Genomic DNA, 15,780 nt, shown 5'->3' with positions numbered 1-15,780 from the left:
CATTTGTTATCAACCTCTAGAATGTGGATATACCTAGAGGTTTGTGAAAAAAGGGCTTCCACTACGTGCCCTTGTGTAGTTTCTAAGTGTTGGTAATTTATCTTTGTTTGCTTCGCTCTCATAGCTGAACTGTGAATATGACACTCTCCCCAGACCCTCTCTAAGTACTGGCAGCAAATGAGGAAATACCGTTGCAAACTGACCAAGATCTACTGGGCTTGTGCTTTGTGGCAGGTGCTAAAAGCTCCTTGAGTTTCCTGTACTACACGATTAATACATCTTCACAGTGTTTTCTCTGTTTTCTAGGTAGATGATTTCCTCCAAAATCTTGTACATTTTGATAAGGAACACACCTGTGAAATCAGAGTTAAGAATATAAAAAAAAAGATTATCTTAGTGACCCAGAGTTCAACCCAGAATTTGTGTGTACAAAATCTTTAGCAGTCGTCAGATTCTGTGCTTGGGTTATTAATATAATTAGATTCCATTTTAAACTAGTATTAATCTGTTTAATTTATAGTTTAAAAATTTCTCTTCTTTCAGCCATACTCTTCTGAAAATGCAAAAGAATTTACTTCTTGTCAATAGCCATAATAAAGTATATGAGAAAATGCTTTTTTTAAAATGTCATAGCTGTAAATCTAGATTCAAGCATAGTGGTAACTTTATCATCTTTCTTTATTTGGAAGGGTTTGACCTTGTAAGTGTAGTCCAACAAATAGGCCACTGGGACCTAGGAGACCTAGATTCTATTCCTGCACACTGCGAATGGCCTGCTGGTCGACCTTGGGCCAGTCATTTCCCCTCTCTGTGCCTCGGTTTCTCCATTAGTAAAATGAGGATGATGATAATACATACCTGCTTTCAAATCTGTGTAGGAGAATCAATAAAATCTTTTTCTTAGGTACATGAAATAGCAGATCAATAAGTTGTCACTCCAAATGCAAAGAAAAACTTGTGCTAATTTGATATTGAATGAATAGCATTTGTATTAATAGGAAATACATAGTCGATTAGTGTTATATTTGACTACAATTGCTAGTGAAGCAATAATACTGTATTACAGTGGCTTGCTTGCCATATAATATGATAATGCTTAGCACTTTATCCAGCATCACTTCAAATAGTATTACCCCCATTTTAGAGATGGGGGAAACTGAGGTGAATTGATTTGTCCGAGATAATTCAATGAGTCATATCAGAGTCAGGCCTCAGGAGTCCCTGGTGTTTAGTTCTGCACTCTGGCTGCTAGACTATATGCATGCCCCTCTCTAGCCTTTTGTAGTGGTAGTGTAAACTGTTTGGAGGTTGAAATTGCCAACCATATTGTGCTCAAAGTCAAAGTAAACAGTCTTGATGCGGGGAGGACAGAAAGGGTTGGGGGAGGGCATGATTCTCCACTCACTTTCACTAATTCCATTGGCCTGGTCATCCTCCCGTAGATCCCCTCATGGATCTTCCCTTTCTGATCAAAGCAGACGGATTAGCTGTCTCAATGTGGCAGTCTTACCGTTCTCCAAACTCCACAGAGGGTACTCCATGGCCCCAGAGTCTCCCCTGGAGGAGGGGGCAGAGATTGAGTGGACCAGGGGCAGGAGTTGGGCCAGGGACAGCCTTGAAATTGAAGTATATTTAATGGTTCAAAAAAACCACCAATGCACTTGTATTGTGTGAACAACCTGCAGTAAATTATATTTAATCAGATGAGTGGCTAGAACAACTCCACATTAGCAATGTTGAAATAATTTTGCATGCTTACTCTGTGTGTGGACTTTGCTTTGATACTGCCTCTGTTGGTTTGGAGAGGGGCTAATTGTTGCTATTAGTGAGTTCACTAAATAGCATGTTTTAGATGTGCCAAATGAAAGTACAGTGGATAATGTTTCAAACTTTTTAATAAGTAATCACTGGTTTTATTGCTCTAGGACAAGGGATTTATGTATCTAAATGTGATTATCATTAATGAGAGTTACTCTATGTGCTTCAGTCTTCACCCACAGAGAAGAGAGAAACCCTTTGCTCCAGTTATACCTGTGCTGTGATGTGGAATTCCAATGGGATGCCGTAATGCACTGAACAATGAGGAATACAAGTTTTCTTTTTGTAAGAATGTACAGTAAATGGGGCAGGAGTGCCCAACCTGGGGCAGGAGTGTCCAACTCCAGCAGTGGTTCCAGCTATGTGTGGCTGCTGGTATCAGTCTGTGTGCAGGACGGGTTGAGGAAAAACAAAGGGAGGCTCTGAACTCCAGTGGCTGCCTGCTTCCCATCCTGTCTCAGGCCTCCATGAGACTGGGGCAGGAGAATAGTGATAGCAGCTGGAATAGCCCACATGGATTGGAGGAGAGGCGCACTTGGTGTGGAGAAACTGCCAGACTCCTGCTCTCACTGCAGAATGTTCTCTGTGGAGAGCAGGCAGTAGCTAGTGGCTTCTTTTAAGCCACCTGCTTACCTCCTCTTCATATTCTCTTCAAGCAGCCACCCACCAATGGTACCTGTTCCATTCCCCACAGAGGTACCAGAGAGGCATCAAACCATCCTGCCTCCCCCTCTTCCTTGGCTTACCACATGCATGGATCCTTCTAGTAAGTAGGGGATGTGGAAGAGAAGGGAAGCCACCTGCTAATATGCCTGGTTTGGTCAGGACAGGCCCAGGTTTGGAACCATCCCTGGAAAACATCTGTCCCCGTCACTGACCCAAGATTATGTGTCAGACTACCCTTCCCACTACTCCCTGCCAGTTATTTCTCTCAATTGTAGCAGCTGCTTCCAGCTCTCACCCCCTAAAGCTGCCTCTAGAGCTGCTGGAAGAACTGGGAGCTACACCTGTGCAGTAGAGAGGTGCCAGCAGATGACAAAGAGGAAATCACTGAAAGCAGAGAGTCAGGAGATAAGCCTGCATTCTCTGTGGGCAGGGAAAGTTCAGTCCCCGGCTACATAAGCCAAGCCAAGCATGAGTGGGGGGTGGAGTTATGAGGGACAGAGAATGGAAAGGCTGCCAATGACTTAAATGGGCAGTAGGCCTTATCAAACTTCTATTAAAATCAATGGAAAGACTCTCAATAGGAGCAGTGCTGGAGAGCCTCTTTTTGTATTTGGTTTTCTTATAAGTGTTTCTGAGCCTCTTTGCTGGCATTGCACAGGGTCCTGGAAGTAACCCTTCTCATCCGGCCCTTAGATATTGCTTCTTACACCTCTTTATTTCTGTGTTTCCTGGGAAGGGCTGCCTCCACTCTTACCTCTCCCCACTGGGTTAGGAGATCCAGGTCCTCTGCAGGTCTCCTGGGCCTGTGCTATAGTGCAGCAATAGCAATGTATAATATATATGACTCCAGGGGTGTGCAGCAACAAATGGACCAATCTTGGCTTTTTGCCACCATTTAAATGGGGAGGTGACATCTGGTCAGGATGACTCTAGAGCAGTGCAAGGCACGCAGGTAAACAGACAGGCCAGTCCTGGCATAATGGAAAGCATTGTATGATGGCATTTGGAAGGCTGCCAAAGCTAATGCAAGGTAAAGCTGTGCCCCTGTGAACAATACGCAATGAATTAAACCACATTCAAAGCAGATTGTAGAATACATATTAACTGGCTAGTTAATACACGTCAAGAATTGTGCTGTATGGATATAAGTCATTTTAATGTGTACAAATTAAAGATAGTTTGAAATAAACCCTGGGTGTAGACAAGGCTTCACAGACTTGTGTGGGAGCTGGATCTGGCCCAATATGAGGCATGTCTGAATATTCCCTCCCTGTCTTGTGAGAAAGAGTCACTGGGTATTTTGTATTGAGCCCAAGTCTACCCTTTCTATTCAGAGATTATCACTCTCTGATTAAACTGCCTGAATCTCTCCTATGAGTGTACTCTGTCCAAACTATCTAATAGTCTGGGTTATAAATATTTGGGGCAATAATGTGAGGTTATCTCAATATAACCAAAAATAAGATTGTAATGTTCATCATACCCATTTTGTTTGATATATGCATAAATGAACATTTGCTCTCGGGTGTGTACAGTGTTTATGATTAAATGCTTTATTCATACTCGCATGTCAATCTATTAGTGCGCTGTTAATTCAAATGTTACTATGATGAATTTTATCAGCTTTAGCACATTTATCACAGGTAGATGTGAAACTTAGACAAAGGTATACGTTCTCATTAATGATGAGCAGCCTATTCATCTTACAAGAGTGTAATTAATGTTAGTTACAATACTTAATTTTTCACTGTTTGTCATGTTGCATATTTAGCATTTCTTCTGTCCTTTATCAATCTGCTCTCCTACCTTGTGGCACTTCAAAAAGATGTATGTATTTAACCTGATTTGGGGCCTTATTTTTTTACAATATTTTTTAAACAGGTATTTTTTCTCCCTGTGTTGTATGCAGCACAGTTTGTAAAAACCTAGATTTTGTAGCATTACTTGCTATAAGATTCTTCGTTGTGAACTGGTGCACTTTTAATATTATTAATGTAGTAACCAGTTAAATAAAGCACACACTGAAGAGGTGGATGATCTCTTGCTGCCATATTTGCTGAGCTTGTATAAGGGTTTAATGCTCCTAATTGTTCTCTTGGTTTTTTAAAGACATTTGACTGTGTTACTAGTAGGCAAATAAATGCATTCATAATATAATTCTGTAAACAAATTGAATGTTTGAAATGTATTTGTTAAGGTAAGTATGCATTCGTACAAGCCTGTTATGAATTGTTGAGCATTTCTTTGTAAGGTAATATTGTCAGCTGTCATAGGGCCAAATTGTGCCCAGTTAGCCTGGTGATTTAGGGGCAGAAGGAGGGGCAAGGTTAGGGTGGCAGCACAGGAGAAGGGAAATAAATGTACAGGACCATTATGTTCCCCCTTGCACAGGGGAGTGGAAGGGGGCAGGGACTGGCTAGTGCCTTAGCTCCACTCTCCAATGCACCAAGAAGCATAGCTGTACATGTTTGCTGGGAATAGTACACTGCACTGCACTAGGAATAGACCTGCTGCAGTTTACTTTCTCCCTGGAGTAGCAGATGAACAATCTCCTTTCTGGGCTGATCCTGGGGCAGTGCAATAGTGTTGTTTCTTTGAACAAAATTCCTTATTTTTACTCTACATTTCTGTGCAAAAGATCTTAGTAAAAGGTTAATACTATGAACAGGTACAGAATTATATTCGCTATTGGTTTTATTATAAAATATAGACCACCAAATTGAGCTCTGTGCAACTGCGTGGAGGCCCATGCTGTCACGTGAGGGTAAATGAGAGTAGAATTGGAACAGAAATAGAATATATAAATAGGTTAGGGCTGATACTACACTTCTGAGTTAGACAAAACCTTCCACTGAAGTCAACAGGTACAGTCAATGGGTGCTACATAAGGGCTCAGTCATGCATGATGCTGAGCATCTCCAAGTCTCATTGAACCAACTCATTGGGAGCTGAGGGTGTTCAGCATTTTGCAACACTGGGCCCTTAAATTATTGCGTCTAAAGAGTAAATCCTTCATTCCTTGGACATCCAAAATGCCTATTAACTTTGATTGGAGGAAGACTGTGGGAATTCTTGGTGAAACATCTGGGGGCTATATGAGCCAAATATTTTGAGTCCAGGGTTCTACAGGTTTTGAATCTATTTGGGGTTTCTTTTTTTTTCTCCCCCAAACTTTTTGACTCTAGGAAAGAGGAGATTAATTCCAATTCATTATTCACTATTCCTCATTAACAATCTTAATTTATCAATCTCCTGGTGTGATCAAGAATATAGGTGCCAACCATCCATGATCTTTTTAAACAATGACTTATTTCACTTTTAAAATGCTGAAAATGTTTTACAGTTTAGGTGTATTGTGAGGTGGATCTAAAACTCCAGTCCTTGCCTCAAGCCAATGCAGATCTTGCCATTGCAACAGAAAAACTCAAAGTTATTCAAAAGAAGCTTGAAGTAGGTTATTTTATTGTTTAAATTAACCGTGTTTATCTTTTTGGTTTTTCCCCCTTGTGGGTGAAGTGTGCTGCAACAAAATTTGGACACTCAACATATATTTCAGTCTTGAAAATTACATTTGACTTTGACCATAAATATCTATAATTGTAGACCAACTAGGCTTAGTTATTATTTGGTTCTCTGTACTCACCAGTTAGTAGTTAAACTAGTAGTTAGCTGTATTCCACTGTGGTTGATGCAGTGCCATAAATGTTAACCTGAAATGGGAACACTATTAAAACCATCTTTCCCACATTACCAGTCTTTACCCCACAACATAATGTGCTCAAATCAATGTGAACAAATATAGCAAAAGATTCAATTTCTATGACTAGAATAAAAGTATTCAGAGAAAAGGGCTCCTTCCCTCAACAAACTGTGAATTTTTCTAGCTTTAATTTTTCCTGAAAATTAAAGCTCCAAATAACTAACACCACCACCACCCCATCCTCCAAAACACACAAACTCAGCCACCCTCCAGAAATTCCCTTTCATGTTAATGTTGGCTCCTATTTGACATTAAATTCAGGGAATTGCTAACACAGCAGTATTACAGAACAACAAACTTGAGTGTGTGTCTATTTGGACTGATAAAGACTAGTTAAGTACAAAGTTTCTTTTAGCCTCTGTAACATTTCTAAGTAACAAAGCTAGTTATAAAAACAAGCTATAAAACACACCAGTAGATGAACATTTCACTCCATTTTGATTTGACGATTTAGCTTTAAAAAAGAATTTTAAAAAACACCCAGGAACAATGAACATTTGAACTCAAAATTATCTAGTGTGTGTGGGTTTTGTTTCTTTATTTGTTTGTTTTACTTCAAAAGAAAGTGTCAAAGAAGAGAGAGTGTTTTTTTCTAGCATTTGTCCAATAATCCTCCAAAAAATGAACCTGATCATGTAATCCCTTGGTAAGGCAAATAAGCAGTCCTTACTCACACAAGTATTCCCATTTATTTCATTGGTAAGGATTGTAGGGTTTGGTCCAATATGCTGTTTACAATAATTAATTTAGCACTCAGTTATGCACTGAGATATATGTGTGGAGTTCCCACTGATGTTGGTCCTATTAAATCCAAAAGGATGTGTTGATCTTCCCTATTGTATAATTATTCCGCAGTCTTGTTTCTCCTATTCTGATTGATAGGCCCTTCCTAACATTGTGATGAAGAACTCCAATCCATGATCCGTAGCAGATTTTTTTTTTCCCCTACTGTATTTTTGAATGCCATTCTGAGATCTGGATTAACCCCTGCCATACAAAGAGTAAGGGAAAGGAATATAACCTACAAGCAAAGTGATTAAGTGTTTTGTGCAGCACCTAGCACAACTGGCCCTGAACTTGATTGGGATTCTAGCTAATTAAATACAAATAATAATTTTCCAAAGCTTGTGGCCTGTTTTTATTCTGGACTGACACCATTAGCACTTTTAGGTCTTTCATGGCACCATAAAGCTTTAGTTCAAGAACAGTGACAACTGAATATTTTTGTGAGTGATACTTTCAAAGAAATTAAATAATGAAATGTACGACATATTTCAGTTTGCTATGATCATTTTGATGTACCATTTGCAATGGAAATGAGTATATAACATATTCATGTGTACAGATAAGAAAAATAACAAACACTAGCTATCTTTGTTCAATTCATTTATAATATTCAGTAAAAAAAAAAAAAATTCCTTCCATTCCATTCCTTGATTAATTCTGTTTAGTTTTTAGGGGCAAAACACACACAAAAATTAAAACAAAGAATATGGAATTACCAGATACAAATATGCTTAATAGCCTTCTATCTATACTGAGGTTTTGACTGAAAGTGACTGCAAATCCTAAAAGCAAAAATTCTCTCGATTTTGTCATAAATTACTGAAATATAAAGAACTGCATAGTGATTTTCTTGTGGAATTCATAGATCTGATGTTCTCCTTACTATAAAATACTGCTTTTATATGTGTAGATCAGACTGAGAAATAAAACAGCATATGAAATCAGATAAACATATATGTATTCAAATATTCCTGTGTACATGTATAGCTGTGATGCACAACCCACAGCGTGTTTAAGTGGTTGTTTTTTCTTCCCTGCTAGTCTCACTCAGTTTCTGCACAATTTAATCTGCCATTAAAGAAGTTCCTAACCCTTATGCCTGTGAAATACCCTACTCCAAATATAAATCGATGCTGGGTTTGCATTCCTTAAATTTGTAGAGACACAGCTTGAACCGAGAGAGGTGGGATAACACTGAAACCTAATGATCACACTTTAAACCACATGTCAACTCTTTTATCGTAGAGAGTGGGTTTTCAAACTGGGGGAGGGGGGCATGATGAGATTATCAGGTGGTGACTGGTTAAGAATGTTTTCTTGTTTCTTCCAATTATTGTTGATGATGTAAGCAGAGGGTGAATGAGCTCTCCCCCGGCTGGGGGGGGAGGGGGGAAAGATTACAGGAGCAGATTGTATTGACATGAATACACCTACTACGCCTAGGTATCCAGCAGACAGAGCTGTGTTGCCCGAAGTGATCAACTTTGGCTAATGTTGGGTTACAAATCAGTCAGGGAATTAACTGAAATACTTTCCTCATGGATCGTATTTTCTAAATGGACAATTTACCTAATTCTCAATTAGTGAGGGACAGTCTCCACTCATTTGTTATATTTTGCTTTCCACAACCAACTCGCTGTACAACTTTTCATGAGTGATATACCCAAGTATTTGGATTCTAATATCTAAACTGTATTGTTAAATCTATTCACCCAAATTTGGGTTATTGCTCATTATGTACTCTATGTATCATATGACTTTAAAAACAAACTTTGTATTTGTGGATAATCTAAGGACTATACCCAGATGTACCAACACTCTTTTCTCAACCTATGTATTACATAATTTTTTTAACATTAGCGTTAATAAATTTAAAACTGAATACAGGGGTAGTGAAATGTTATCTTTATTGTATCGGTAAAGGGCATTAGAACTGTGCTTAGCCTGTCCAGATTGAGGGGGTCACCCTCAACTGAAATGAACTCTGCTAAACCAGGGGCTCAAATGCAGACCACTTTGAAAGTAAGCAGGGGTGGGGACAGGTGTCTCTGCCGGGAGGTGTGGGCTCTAGCTCAGAGCCCCATGCAAAAGTTAACCTGCCCCTCCCCACTGTTCAAAGACAGAGCTAAGTAGGGCTCCTTTAGGAGTCTTTTCATTTTGTTAAGTGATCATTAGAGCTGGAATCACTTGTTGTGGAGCAGCGTTTCTGTCCTACAGTGAAGTTTCCCCACTGGGAGCTGACAGTCACATAGAGCTGCAGGGGAACCTCAAGAGGCTGATTTACAGAGGTCACCATAGAGAAGCAGGTGGCAGCAGAAGGTGACTGTGTGCAGCATAGTGACTGGCAGGGCAGCCCGTGGAGCAGCCAGCGGAACGGCAGCTGGCAGGGCTCGAGCTGGTTCTGTGTTGTGTTGTTGAAAAGGAAACCCTGGATATTGGATATAGGCCCTGGTTGCTGTTGACTCCACTTGGCAGAAGGGTTACAATAAAATAAGAATGCCTCCCACTAGCTGAGTCTCCTGCCCCGGCTTCTGCTGTGGAAGAACAAGGAGGCAGGAGGGATGAGGAGCGAAGGGAGTGGCCTCTCTCTGTTTGGGAGGCGGGGGAGACATTCCATCTCGCTCGCTTCTCCAGAGGCTGCTGTGCGTGTGCCCACTGGGGAAGCAGTTCCTGCCTCTCTACCTGCAGAGGCTCTCGCTCATGCATGCTGGGGATTGTACCAGGGCTAGAGGAGCCTGAGGTCTGTGAGTGATTCTGGGGGTCCCTGGGCCAGAGGGTGCAGCTCAGCTCTGGGTCCTGTTGGGGCTCCCACCCAGAGCATGTCCTGGGCCAGGGAGGAATGGGATGGGATCCTAGGCCCCAGACCTCCATGGAAATACAGTTTCTGAGAAAGGGTGGGGCATGCATAGGACATGAATCTCCAAAGGGAGACACAGCAAACAAAGGTTGAGATCTTCTGCTGGGGAGCACTTGAGCAGAAATATCCAATTAAAGTACTAATCCATACTGATGCCCATGGCAACAGTTAACCATGGAAAGGACATGCTGGGTTTGTAGAATACAGCCTGCAATTCCCAGCCTCTGTGTATGTCTGGAGGAGTGGAATAGTGCTAAGTGTGGGTGGAGGAGGAAGAAGAAAGAATATTTATGTGCTAGACAGGCTGAGCCAAATCCAGGAGCTTCAGCATCAGCCTTCTGGGAAGCTAGTGAAAGGCTTATTTTCCAGTTCACTTTTCGAGGCTTGTCACCACCCTCTGCAAGGCTTGGTGAGGATTCTGTTGTCTACAAGCCTGATGATACTCCTTTATTCACAGTGGCTGACAGCATTATATTTAGATACCTAAAAATATTGAACTTTGGTGTGGAGTGGCTGTAAACAACTGCCAGAGAGAGGAGGGAGCAGAGGTTTTTTTCTCCTGGCTGCCAAGAGAGAAAAATCCATTATTTTCAGTTAAGGGAGAGGAGAGGGACCTTTGTTTGCGGCTGCCTGGGACCGGAAGGAGGGCTTTGTCTTTAGCTGTTTAAGGGGGAGAGCAAAGGAAAGCCTTTCCTTCGAGCTCCAGGCGTTTTCCAAGGCAGCTTCAGTGGAGTGACCTTTTCCATTTTTCAGATACTCCAGAAATACAATTGTGATAGTTTCCCTTCAGTGTGCTGCTGCATGGATCAAGAAGCTTCAGAGATTTTTTTCAAAGAGACAAACACGTTGTTTTTAGCTGGACTCAAAAAAGCTGAAGCCAAAGTTCAGCGAGAATTGACTGGCTTACAGGCTCCAGTCCACAAAAGATTTGTGTAGGAAACTTACTGAATGCCTAGAGATATATGTTGAGTGACAGAACACTGCCATTTGTGTAAGCTTCTGTGGAAATACTTTCTGAACAGGTATTTTCTGGGTGTAATCCTGAATAAATCAAATCACATCAATCACCTTTAAGATTCAAACCAGCATTCCATAATTTCTGAGGACCGTCAAAGATAGAGCTGTACACACCGGCAAGTTGGTTTCAACAGTCTTCACATTGGTGGCACTCCTTCTGCCACCCTCAATATTTATTTTATCTAGCTGTATTTTTAAACATGTGAATAAAAATTACACTTATTATACTCCACAAGTAGAAAACTACTGTGGCCATTTACCTTTAATAACAGCGGCATGCTTCTTTTTAGTACCAGTTTAGTATAGTACTAGTTTATCTCCCAGTCTGATTTAAATATTATTCATTAATAGTCAGGGAAGAGGCATAGTAGATTTTTAATTTTGATTGTTTGTAAGAGGGGTTCTTAACACTGTCTCAGAATGAAAAGGAATAAATGTCCACCTAGAATATTTCAGACCTTAGGAAGAAATGTCCCTTGTAATAGCAAAGTTAGTGCCACGCTGTAGTTTTTTAAACGAGTATTTCACAGTCTTTTTTTGTATACGTTTCTAGTTAAAGATGTATTGACTGATCACTACACACATTTGTATCCTGGTTCTACACTGCATGCAGCATTCAAGGCCTGGCTTTATTGGACTTTACAAGAATAAATATACAATACATAATTCTTGCTCCTAATTTGAAGAATACTTTTGAGGTACAGTGAATGACTTTGTGCAAATCCTGGACAGAGCATACAGCCGGAATAAATAGACTGTGCGGTGGGGTGGGGTGGGGGGCGGGGAGAGACAGCAAAGTCTTCTATCCACCCCATAAAATGGAGCAGCGGCAGAGCTCCTCCTCTAGGCTGTGTAGACCCCATAGCTGGTATGTTCTCTTTTATGTGTGGATGTTTGGCTGATGGATCCACTGGCTCTGCTTCGAAAGAAATCCTTATCTGACATGCAGAGGCTATGGATATCCTTCAGGCTCCCCAGATCCTGCCCCTCCTCTCCCTCTCTCTCCCCCCATACAGAGAAACTACTCTGAATTTGTGTTCAAGGCCTTCCATTCCCACATAGGAGGGTAGGGAGTCAGGACTGGCCCCAGAGCAGTTAGGTTTATACTAATTTTGTAGCACTGTATATTACTGTCTTGGTGTATGTTGGAGTTGGCTGATATGCAGCACAAGTCCCAGCTAGGTACAGAGAATGAGGCAATGACCGACAGCAACAACACAAGGGATTCCTATCACAGTCACTCAGAATTATACAACACAACACAACTAGATCTTTTGCATAATGGTTAAAAAACTATTAATAATGGCCATCTTTAGTAGCGTAGCAACAGCCAAATCCTTCAAAAGAGCAAGTTTTCATTGATAAAGCATTTCATTTAAACATTGAAATTTGGCATAATGTGGACTATGAAATAAGTTTTGAAAGGACGTTGATGATTAAGAAGAAATGCAGTGGGCATTTAATAAATGGAGGAACCGCAAGATAATTAACTGGCATGCATAAAGATTCATGCTTTATACCAAAATTTTAATTTTGCACATAAATGTGCCTGATGTAGGCAGCATTTAATCACCTAGCTGACAGGAGTAACTACTTTCATTTAACCTTGACTGAAGATCATGAATTCTAACAGGTTTAATTGGATACATCATTTAACAGAATGAACAGAGCAAATTTTTCTCAATTCATAGGTTCTGATTGACATGCACCAGCAATAAGGCGTTGCACAATTAAAGCTGATCTGTATTCCTGGCCTGGGCAGCAATTGCCATAGTGATGTGACACTGTTTGATCACTGTGGCACTGAAACTATACTGAATTTCCTCTTGTTTTGAAAAGGGCAATGTTTTAAAAATACAGAGACAGAGAGATTTGGCCAATTTATTATTAGTATTTTTTAACATTAAATCACATTGATATGCACAAACTGTAAGGGAAGGGACTTGTCTTGTTATCTGTAACTCAGGGGAAAGAAGAAAAAATCGTATCTTTTATCCATTTAGTACATTATTTGCAGATAGTTAAAAATGCGGGTAGGCAAGTGAAAGGTAACACATCAGGGGCCCTGACTGTCTTGGACTTTTAATTGAAAAGGAAGTAGTGCTGCATGGCTTTCTAAATTTACCTGCAGTTTGTTCTTCTCTCCTTACTAGAATTCAGCCACAACCTACCTGGTCTGTGTGGGCACAGGAAGGAGTAGAAAACGAGGGACGGGGCAAAGTGGTAACTAAAAGCGAGTTCCATTTTCTTGCATGTAATATTTCATACGATGAAATCTTGAGAAAATTGCTTAGGTAAGTTAATACTGCCCCCAGGCAACTTCCAGTTCCCCAAACAGCTCTTATTCATCAGCTCACCAGCGGTTCACTGGCTCTGGCAGCAGTCCACAGGTCATTATTTAACCTACGTGAACTGGAACTATTTCTTTCGTGGATTAATCACAGACAGGGGTTTCTTCTCTATCTCTTCACTGTCTGCCTATTTTTCCCCCTTCAGACAGCTGCCTTTTATTAAAAACAAAATTGCCAAAAATTACTTTGGTCTCACACCGAGCCTCGGACCAATGACCCAGTTATTCCAGGGGGCATGCTGCTCCTGCTTCTAACCCTGGAAAGTTCAGAGACATTGAACTTCAAAATCATGATTTTAGATGTCTGTAAAATTCAATTAGCCATATATTTCTGCATCTGAGGGATTTACAGTTTGGCTCATTGCACTCAGTGGGCAGAGAGAAGCAAAAATTATTCCAGTAAAAAAGTTCCAACGCTCCCTGATATTTTTAAAAAGTGTGTTAAATATATACCATAACCCTAAGGGCCATATGTTCAGCCCCTCCAGCAGCACAAAGGGGATGTAATGCTGCCTGAGGTTTCTTACAGTACACGGGGAGTGCCTAGCTGGTATGGGACTGGTGTCTTGGCTTCTCCAGTACAGGAGGTGGCGCTAGAGGTCAATAGGTAGTTAGGCACTTAACATCCATTGATTTCAATGGGAATTGGATGCCTAAATATCTAAGAGGAGCTGGGCCAACGTGCCTGGGCAATCCTGCCTGACCTGAGGCTGCGCTAATATGCCCCATGCAGGGGACAGGAACGTAGCAGAAAACCACCTTTACCCCTAGCCTTTCACTCCTCTGTGCTCTGAGTGCTGCTTGATATACCTGGGGATCTGACCCTAAATATGGTGGTGTGGTATGGTATAAAAGTTATATTGTTCCTTATCTGAAATATATGTAACAGCCCTTGTTAGGAATGTTTGTGTTGTATAACTCACTTGGTCATGCCAAACTCATGCCAATACAATTTCTGTGTCAGCCACATGTGTTCTGTATTATATACATTACCCTCCTATAATGCCACAGGGATTTCAATGTGACCGTTAATGAATGAAGCTTTACAACACCCCAGTGAGGTAGCTAACTATTATCATCATCATCATTTTGCAGAAGGGCAAATCACAGCACAGGAAGGGTTTGATTTTTCCCATGATATACAGAGCAAGTGAGTGGCAGAACTGGGGTTGAAACATGGCGCTCTTAAGTCACCTGATTTAACCATCAGCTACAAAAGACAAAATTCTGCTTCAAGTTATAGTTATGAAATCTCATACTGGACAATTGCAGTATTTTTAGGGTTTAAATCCCAGATCCCAGCCAACGGGAGTATGCACATGTTCCAAATTTCACTTCTGTTTAAGTGCTTCACTGGCTCTGGGGCCTTGCGGTACAATTTAGAATTGCCTTTTTGGCTTTCAAAATTTCTCTACACATTTATTAATAGCACATCAACCATTCACTAGCCAAGTCATTCTACACTTCTCCTCTTGGAGTCATTTGTGTTCCTTTGATGTAACGCTCCTGAGTTGGAAATCATGCTTTCACTAGTGTGCACGCCCAACCATCTGTGCTGAACTCTCTCTCTCCCACTCCTTCCTCTGGGAACAACAGAGGCTCTGATCCAACAGGTCTATTCATGCATACAGTTGAGAGCGTGTTTAAGTGCATTGCTGGATCATGACCCAAGTTACTTCCTCTTTCCAAATCTTAGGCAGAATGTTCAAAAGCACCCAAGTAAGCCACTTTTCAAAAGTGACTTGGGGACTTAGGAGCCTAAATCCCATTGACAATTTATTTATTTATTAAGGCCATGGCTACAACTACAAACTTTGATTGACACAAGTTACAGCGGCATCCAGCCACTGAAGTTTGTGCATATTTGTATCGATATCCATTGTAATGGATTTTTTACCTTCAGTCCTTTTGGTACGATGTCCATCTGTTTGCATTTGGAAAGGAAGATGATGTCTGTCTGTATCTGTACAAGTTTTTTCATGCAGTTTCAAATCCAGACTCCAGCGAGAAACTGCTGAATTGGAATTCATTTGCAAATTGGATACTATTAATTTAGGCTTAAATAGAGACTGGGAGTGGCTAAGTCATTATGCAAGGTAGCCTGTTTCCTCTTGTTTTTTCCTACCCCCCCCTCCCCCAGATGTTCTGGTTTAACTTGGATTTAAACTTGAAGAGTGGTCAGTTTGGATGAGCTATTACCAGCAGGAGAGTGAGTTTGTGTGTGTATGGGGGTGGGGGGGATGTGAGAAAACCTGGATTTGTGCAGGAAATAGCCCAACTTGATTGTCATGCACATTGTGTAAAGAGTTGTCACTTTGGATGGGCTATCACCAGCAGGAGAGTGAATTTGTGTGGGGGGGTGGAGAGTGAGAAAACCTGGATTTGTGCTGGAAATGGCCCACCTGATGATCACTTTAGATAAGCTATTACCAGCAGGACAGTGGGGTGGGAGGAGGTATTGTTTCATATTCTCTGTGTATATATAAAGCCTGCTGCAGTTTCCACGATATGCATCTGATGAAGTGA

The 15,780-nt window shown here is 41.0% G+C and overlaps 1 pseudogene; it reads left to right on the top strand.

Annotated features, from left to right (window-relative positions):
- The window catches only part of LOC140895942 (dynein axonemal heavy chain 11-like), a 175,709-nt pseudogene that overhangs the window by 121,022 nt on the left and 38,907 nt on the right, over positions 1 to 15,780 (top strand).

This window comes from Lepidochelys kempii, chromosome 11, assembly GCF_965140285.1.
Source record: "Lepidochelys kempii isolate rLepKem1 chromosome 11, rLepKem1.hap1, whole genome shotgun sequence".
Lineage (NCBI taxonomy): Eukaryota > Metazoa > Chordata > Testudines > Cheloniidae > Lepidochelys > Lepidochelys kempii.
The sequence above is the reverse complement of the archived record's forward strand: the minus strand, read 5'-3'. Positions and strand labels throughout refer to the sequence as shown.